The sequence below is a fragment of the Schistocerca gregaria genome, unplaced genomic scaffold (genome assembly GCF_023897955.1).
Source record: "Schistocerca gregaria isolate iqSchGreg1 unplaced genomic scaffold, iqSchGreg1.2 ptg000387l, whole genome shotgun sequence".
Classification (NCBI taxonomy): Eukaryota; Metazoa; Arthropoda; class Insecta; order Orthoptera; family Acrididae; genus Schistocerca; species Schistocerca gregaria.
The window spans coordinates 2521385-2530804 of record NW_026061829.1 but is presented as its reverse complement, the minus strand read 5'-3'; positions in this window follow the sequence as shown (position 1 = coordinate 2530804).

Genomic DNA, 9420 nt, shown 5'->3' with positions numbered 1-9420 from the left:
ACGGTTGTACTTATCGTCTGCAAAGCTATGTCGCGTGCTGCGGTATGCGGAGACACAAAAAGCACCATAGTAGAACACAGATGAAGCTTCTAAGCTGATGTAAAAGCCAGTAAGGAGTAGTACAATTCTAGTTTTAGGTATCGATTATTAACTTTTCACCCTTCTTTGGTGCTTTGAACAGGAGCTAGGAACTTAAGATTTTGTATGAAAGGAGGACTAGCAGTAGCGTTGCACTGAAGAATGTGAAAAGTGTTCATATGTAGTAAAAACCTGAGAAATCCGTTCGTTTTCGTCATTTGTTATCGAATAGACTGAAAGCCAGATCGTCACATTGACCGCAGTTCTGTCTGAAACGGTTACATTTATCGTCTGTATAGCTATGTCGCGTGCTGCGGTATGTAGAGACACTAAAAGCACCATAGTAGAACGCAGATGATGCTTCTAAGTTGATGTAATAGCTAGTATGAAGTAGAAAAATTCAAGTTTTTGTTATCGATTATTGACACTTCTTTGGTACCTTGGACATGAGCTAGGACCTTAAGATTCTACATGAAAGGAGGACTAGCAGCCGAGTTGCACGGAAGAAAGTGAAAAGTGTTCATACGTATTAAAAACCAGAGAAATCCGTCCCTTTTCGTCGTTTGTTATCGAATAGACTTAAAGCCAGATCGTCACATTGGCCGCAGTTCTGTCTGAAAAGGTTACATTTATCGTCTGCAAAGCTATGTCGCGTGCTGTGGTATGTAGAGACACTAAAAGCACCATAGCAGAACACAGATGAAGCTTCTAAGTTGATGTAATAGCCAGTATGAAGTAGTACAATTGAAGTTTTTGTTATCGATTATTGACTTTTTGCCCTTCTTTGGTACCTTGGACATGAGCTAGGAACTTAAGATTTTGCATGAAAGGATGATTAGCAGCCGCGTTGCACGGGAGAATGTGAAAAGTGTTCATATGTTATATAAAGCTGAGAAATCCGTCCGTATTCGTCATTTGTTATCGAATCGACTTAAAGCCAGATCGTCACATTGGCCGCTCTTCTGTCTGAAAGGGTTGTACTTATCGTCTGCAAAGCTAAGTCGCGTAATGCGGTATGCAGAGACACTAAAAGCACAATAGTAGAACACAGATGAAGCTTCTAAGTTGATGTAATAGCCAGTAAGAAGTATTACAATTCAAGTTTTTGGTATCGATTATTGACTTTTTACCCTTCTTTTGGAGCCTTGGACATGACCTAGGAACTTAAGATTTTGCATGAAAGTAGGACTAGCAGATGCGATGCGCGGGAGAATGTGAAAAGTGTTCATATGTAGTAAAAGCCTAAGAAATCCGTCCGTTTTCGTCATTTGTTATCGAATCGACTTAAAGCCAGATCGTCACATTGGCCGCGCTTCTCTCTGAAACGGTTGTACTTATCGTCTGCAAAGCTATGTCGCGTGCTGCGGTATGCGTAGACACTAAAAGCACCATAGTAGAACACAGATGAAGCTTCTAAGTTGACGTAATAGCCAGTAAGAAGTAGTACAATTCAAGTTTTAGGTATCGGTTATTGACTTTTTACCCTTCTTTGGTGCCTAGACATGAGCTAGGAACTTGCGATTTTGCATGAAAGGAGGACTAGCAGCCGCGTTGCACGGGAGAATGTGAAAAGTGTTCATATGTAGTAAAAACCTGAGAAATCCGTCCGTTTTCGTCATTTGTTATCGAATGGACTTAAAGCCAGATCGTCACATTGCCGCTCTTCTGTCTGAAACGGTTACATTTATCGTCTGCAAAGCTATGTCGCATGCTGCGGTATGCGGAGACACTAAAAGCACCATAGTGGATCACAGATGAAGCATCTAAGTTGATGTAATAGCCAGTAAGAAGTAGTACAATTCAAGTTTTAGGTATCGATTATTGACTTATTTGCTGGCTTTGGTGCCTTGGACATGAGCTAGGACCTTAAGATTCTGCATTAAAGGAGGACTAGCAGCCGCGTTCCACGGGAGAATGTGAAAAGTGTTTATACGTAGTAGAAACCTGAGAAATCCGTCCGTTTTCGTAATTTATTATCGAATCGACTTAAAGCCAGATCGTCACATTGGCCGCTCTTCTCTCTGAAACGGTTACATTTATCGTCTGCAAAGCTATGTCGCGTTCTGCGGTATTTGGAGACACTAAAAGCACCATAGTAGAACACAGATGAAGCTTCTAAGTTGATGAAATAGCCAGTAAGAAGTAGTACAATTCAAGTTTTAGGTATCGATTATTGACTTATTTGCTGGCTTTGGTGCCCTGGACATGAGCTAGGATCTTAAGATTCTGCGTGAAAGGAGGACAAGCAGCCGAGTTGCATGGGAGAATGTGAAAAGTGTTCATATGTAGTAAATACCTGAGAAATTCGTCCGTTTTCGTCATTTGTTATCGAATCGACTTAAAGCCAGATCGTCACATTGGCCGCTCTTCCCTCTGAAACGGTTGTACTTATCGTCTGCAAAGCTATGTCGCGTGCTGCGGTATGAGGAGACACTAAAAACACCATAGTAGAACACAGATGAAGCTTCTAAGTTGATGTAAAAGCCAGTAAGGAGTAGTACAATTCTAGTTTCAGGTATCGATTGTTAACTTTTTACCCTTCTTTGGTGCTTTGAACAGGAGCTAGGAACTTAAGATTTTGTATGAAAGGAGGACTAGCAGTAGCGTTGCACTGGAGGCTCTGAAAAGTGTTCATATGTAGTAAAAACCTGAGAAATCCGTCCGTTTTCGTCATTTGTTATCGAATCAACTTAAAGCCAGATCGTCACATTGGCCGCTCTTCTGTCTGAAAGGGTTGTACTTATCGTCTGCAAAGCTATGTCGCGTGCTGCGGTATGCGGAGACACAAAAAGCACCATAGTAGAATACAGATGAAGCTTCTAAGTTGATGTAATAGCCAGTAAGAAGTAGTACAATTCAAGTTTTAGTTCTCGATTATTGACTTTTTAACTGGCTTTGGTGCCTTGGACTTGAGCTAGGACCTTAACATTTTGCATGAAAGGAGGACTAGCAGCCGAGTTGCACGGGAGAATGTGAAAGGTGTTCATATGTAGTAAAAACCTGAGAAATCCGTCCGTTTCGTCATTTCTTATCGAATCGACTTAAAGCCAGATCGTCACATTGGCCGCTCTTTGTCTGAAACGGTTGTACTTATCGTCTGCAAAACTATGTCGCGTTCTGCGGTATGCAGAGACACTAAAAGCACCATAGTAGAACACAGATGAAGCTTCTAAGTAAATGTAATAGCTAGTATGAATTAGTACAATTCAAGTTTTTGTTATCGATTATTGACTTTTTAGCTGGATTTGGTGCCTTGGACAGTAGCTAGGAACTTAAGATTCTGCAAGAAAGGACGACTAGCAGCCGAGTTGCACGGGAGAAAGTGAATAGTGTTCATACGTAGCAAAAACCTAAGAAATCCGTCCGTTTTCGTCATTTGTTATCGAATCGACTTAAAGCCAGATCGTCACATTGGCCGCAGTTCTGTCTTAAACGGTTACATTTATCGTCTGCAAAGCTATGTCGCGTGCTGCGGTATGCGGAGACACTAAAAGCACCATAGTAGAACACAGATGAAGCTTCTAAGTTTATGTAATAGCCAGTATGAAGTAGTACAATTCAAGTTTTAGGTATCGATTATTGACTTTTTACCCTTCTTTGGTGCCTAGGACATGAGCTAGGAACTTAAGATTTTGCATGAAATGAGGACTAGCAGCCGCGTTGCATGTGAGAATGTGAAAAGTGTTCGTATGTAGGTAAAAACCTGAGAAATCCTTCCGTTTTCGTCATTTGTTATCGAATCGACTTAAAGCCAGATCGTCACATTGGCCGCAGTTCTGTCTGAAACGGTTACATTTATCGTCTGCAAAGCTATGTCGCGTGCTGCGGTATGCAGAGACACTAACAGTACCATAGTAGAACACAGATGAAGCTTCTAAGTTGATGTAATAGCCAGTAAGAAGTATTACAATTCAAGTTTTTGGTATCGATTATTGACTTTTTACCATTCTTTGGTACCTTGGGCATGAGCTAGGACCTTAAGATTCTGCATGAAAGGAGGACTAGCAGCCGCCTTGCACGGGAGAATGTGAAAAGTGTTGGTATGTAGTAAAAACCTGAGAAATCCGTCCGTTTTCGTCATTTTCTTATCGAATCGACTTAAAGCCAGATCGTCACATTGGCCGCTCTTCTCTCTGAAACGGTTGTACTTATCGTCTGCAAAGCTATGTCGCGTGCTGCGGTATGCGGAGACACAAAAAGCACCACAGTAGAACACAGATTAAGCTTCTAAGTTGATGTAATAGCCAGTAAGAAGTAGTACAATTCAAGTTTTAGGTATCGATTATTGACCTTTTAGCTGGCTTTTCTGCCTTGGACATGAGCTAGGAACTTAACATTTTGCATGAAAGGAGGACTAGCAGCCGAGTTGCACGGGAGAATGTGAAAAGTGTTCATATGTAGTAAAAACCTGAGAAATCCGTCCGTTTGCGTCATTTGTTATCGAATCGACTTAAAGCCAGATCGTCACATTGGCCGCTCATCTCTCTGAAACGGTTGTACTTATCGTCTGCAAAGCTATGTCGTGTGCTGCGGTATGCGGAGACACTAAAAGCACCATAGTAGAACACAGATGAAGCTTCTAAGTTTATGTAATAGCCAGTAAGAAGTAATACAATTCAAGTTTTTGTTATAGATTATTGACTTTTTACCCATCTTTGGTGCCTTGGACATGACCTAGGAACTTAAGATATTGCATGAAAGGAGGACTAGCAGCCGCGATGCACGGGATAATGTGAAAAGTGGTCAAATGTAGTGATACCTGGGAAATCCTTCCGTATTCGTCATTTGTTATCGAATCGACTTAAAGCCAGATCGTCACATTGGCCGCTTTTCTCTCTGAAACGGCTACATTTATCGTCTGCAAAGCTATGTCACGTGCTGCGGTATGTGGAGACACTAAAAGCACCATAGTAGAACACAGATGAAGCTTCTAAGTTGATGTAATAGCCAGTAAGAAGTAGTACAATTCAAGTTTTAGTTACCGATTATTGACTTTTTAACTGCCTTTGGTGCCTTGGACATGAGCTAGGACCGTAACATTTTGCATGAAAGGGTGGCTAGCAGCCGAGTAGCACGGGAGAATGTGAAAAGTGTTCATCTGTAGTAAAAACCTGAGAAATCCGTCGGTATTCGTCATTTGTTATCGAATCGACATAAAGCCAGATCGTCTCATGGGCCGCTCTTCTCTCTGAAACGGTTGTACTTATCGTCTGCAAAGCTATGTCGCGTGCTGCGGTATGCGGAGACACAAAAAGCACCATAGTAGAACACAGATGAAGCTTCTAAGCTGATGTAAAAGCCAGTAAGGAGTAGTACAATTCTAGTTTTAGGTATCGATTATTAACTTTTCACCCTTCATTGGTGCTTTGAACAGGAGCTAGGAACTTAAGATTTTGTATGAAAGGAGGACTAGCAGTAGCGTTGCACTGAAGAATGTGAAAATTGTTCATATGTAGTAAAAACCTGAGAAATCCGTTCGTTTTCGTCATTTGTTATCGAATAGACTGAAAGCCAGATCGTCACATTGACCGCAGTTCTGTCTGAAACGGTTACATTTATCGTCTGTATAGCTATGTCGCGTGCTGCGGTATGTAGAGACACTAAAAGCACCATAGTAGAACGCAGATGATGCTTCTAAGTTGATGTAATAGCTAGTATGAAGTAGAAAAATTCAAGTTTTTGTTATCGATTATTGACTCTTCTTTGGTACCTTGGACAAGAGCTAGGACCTTAAGATTCTACATGAAAGGAGGACTAGCAGCCGAGTTGCACGGAAGAAAGTGAAAAGTGTTCATACGTATTAAAAACCAGAGAAATCCGTCCCTTTTCGTCGTTTGTTATCGAATAGACTTAAAGCCAGATCGTCACATTGGCCGCAGTTCTGTCTGAAAAGGTTACATTTATCGTCTGCAAAGCTATGTCGCGTGCTGTGGTATGTAGAGACACTAAAAGCACCATAGCAGAACACAGATGAAGCTTCTAAGTTGATGTAATAGCCAGTATGAAGTAGTACAATTCAAGTTTTTGTTATCGATTATTGACTTTTTGCCCTTCTTTGGTACCTTGGACATGAGCTAGGAACTTAAGATTTTGCATGAAAGGATGATTAGCAGCCGCGTTGCACGGGAGAATGTGAAAAGTGTTCATATGTTATATAAAGCTGAGAAATCCGTCCGTATTCGTCATTTGTTATCGAATCGACTTAAAGCCAGATCGTCACATTGGCCGCTCTTCTGTCTGAAAGGGTTGTACTTATCGTCTGCAAAGCTAAGTCGCGTAATGCGGTATGCAGAGACACTAAAAGCACAATAGTAGAACACAGATGAAGCTTCTAAGTTGATGTAATAGCCAGTAAGAAGTATTACAATTCAAGTTTTTGGTATCGATTATTGACTTTTTACCCTTCTTTTGGAGCCTTGGACATGACCTAGGAACTTAAGATTTTGCATGAAAGTAGGACTAGCAGATGCGATGCGCGGGAGAATGTGAAAAGTGTTCATATGTAGTAAAAGCCTAAGAAATCCGTCCGTTTTCGTCATTTGTTATCGAATCGACTTAAAGCCAGATCGTCACATTGGCCGCGCTTCTCTCTGAAACGGTTGTACTTATCGTCTGCAAAGCTATGTCGCGTGCTGCGGTATGCGTAGACACTAAAAGCACCATAGTAGAACACAGATGAAGCTTCTAAGTTGACGTAATAGCCAGTAAGAAGTAGTACAATTCAAGTTTTAGGTATCGGTTATTGACTTTTTACCCTTCTTTGGTGCCTAGACATGAGCTAGGAACTTGCGATTTTGCATGAAAGGAGGACTAGCAGCCGCGTTGCACGGGAGAATGTGAAAAGTGTTCATATGTAGTAAAAACCTGAGAAATCCGTCCGTTTTCGTCATTTGTTATCGAATGGACTTAAAGCCAGATCGTCACATTGCCGCTCTTCTGTCTGAAACGGTTACATTTATCGTCTGCAAAGCTATGTCGCATGCTGCAGTATGCGGAGACACTAAAAGCACCATAGTGGATCACAGATGAAGCATCTACGTTGATGTAATAGCCAGTAAGAAGTAGTACAATTCAAGTTTTAGGTATCGATTATTGACTTTTTAGCTGGCTTTGGTGCCTTGGACATGAGCTAGGATCTTAAGATTCTGCATGAAAGGAGGACTAGCAGCTGAGTTGCACGGGAGAATGTGAAAAGTGTTCACACGTAGTAAAAACCTGAGGAACCCGTCCATTTTCGTCATTTGTTATAGAATCGACTTAAAGCCAGATCGTCACATTGGCCGATCTTCTCTCTGAAACGGTTGTACTTATCGTTTGCAAAGCTATGTCGCGTGGTGCGGTATGCGGAGACACTAAAAGCACCATAGTGGATCACAGATGAAGCATCTAAGTTGATGTAATAGCCAGTAAGAAGTAGTACAATTCAAGTTTTAGGTATCGATTATTGACTTATTTGCTGGCTTTGGTGCCTTGGACATGAGCTAGGACCTTAAGATTCTGCATTAAAGGAGGACTAGCAGCCGCGTTCCACGGGAGAATGTGAAAAGTGTTTATACGTAGTAGAAACCTGAGAAATCCGTCCGTTTTCGTAATTTGTTATGGAATCGACTTAAAGCCAGATCGTCACATTGGCCGCGCTTCTCTCTGAAACGGTTGTACTTATCGTCTGCAAAGCTATGTCACGTGCTGCGGTATGCGTAGACACTAAAAGCACCATAGTAGAACACAGATGAAGCTTCTAAGTTGATGTAATAGCCAGTAAGAAGTAGTACAATTCAAGATTTACGTATCGATTATTGACTTTTTTGCTGGCTTTGGTGCCTTGGACATGAGCTAGGACCTTAAGATTCTGCATGAAAGGAGGACTAGCAGCCGAGTTGTATGGGACAATGTGAAAAGTGTTCATATGTAGTAAAAACCTCAGAAATCCGTCCGTTTTCGTCATTTGTTATCGAATCGACTTGAAGCAAGATCGTCACATTGGCCGCTCCTCTCTCTGAAACGGTTGTACTTATCGTCTGCAAAGCTATGTCGCGTGCTGCGGTATGCGGAGACACTAAAAGCACCACAGTGGATCACAGATGAAGCATCTACGTTGATGTAATAGCCAGTAAGAAGTAGTACAATTCAAGTTTTAGGTATCGATTATTGACTTTTTACCCTTCTTTTGTGCCTTGGACATGAGTTAGGTACTTAAGATTTTGCATGAAAGGAGGACTAGTAGCCGCGATGCGCGGGAGAATGTGAAAAGTGTTCATACGTAGTAAAAACCTGAGAAATCCGTCCGTTTTCGTCATTTGTTATCGAATCGACTTAAAGCCAGATCGTCACATTGGCCGCTCTTCTGTCTGAAACGTTTACATTTATCGTCTGCAAAGCTATGTCGCATGCTGCGGTATGCGGAGACACTAAAAGCACCATAGTGGATCACAGATGAAGCATCTACGTTGATGTAATAGCCAGTAAGAAGTAGTACAATTCAAGTTTTAAGTATCGATTATTGACTTTTTAGCTGGCTTTGGTGCCTTGGACATGAGCTAGGACCTTAAGATTCTGCATGAAAGGAGGACTAGCAGCCGAGATGTACGGGAGAATGTGAAAGTGTTCACACGTTGTAAAAACCTGAGGAACCCGTCCATTTTCGTCATTTGTTATCGAATCGACTGAAAGCCAGATCGTCACATTGGCCGATCTTCTCTCTGAAACGGTTGTACTTATCGTCTGCAAAGCTATGTCGCGTGCTGCGGTATACGGAGACACTAAAAGCACCATAGTAGAACACAGATGAAGCTTCCTAGTTGATGTAATAGCCAGTAAGAAGTAGTACAATTCAAGTTTTAGTTATCGATTATTGACTTTTTAGCTGTCTTTGGTGCCTTGGACATGAGGTTAGACCTTAAGATTCTGCATGAAAGGACGACTAGCAGCCGAGTTGCACGGGAGAATGTGAAAAGTGTTCATATGTAGTAAAAACGTGAGAAATCCGTTACTTTTCGTCATTTGTTATCGAATCGACTTAAAGCCAGATCGTCACATTGGCCGCCCTTCTGTCTGAAACGGTTACATTTATCGTCTGCAAAGCTATGTCGCGTGCTGCGGTATGCGGAGATACTAAAAGCACCATAGTAGAACACAGATGAAGCTTCTAAGTTGATGTAATAGCCAGTAAGAAGTAGTACAATTCAAGGTCTAGGTATCGATTATTGACTTTTTAGCTGGCTTTGGTGACTTGGACATGAGCTAGGACCTTACGATTCTGCATGAAAGGAGGACTAGCAGCCGAGTAGTATGGGACAATGTGAAAAGTGTTCATATGTAGTAAAAACCTCAGAAATCCGTCCG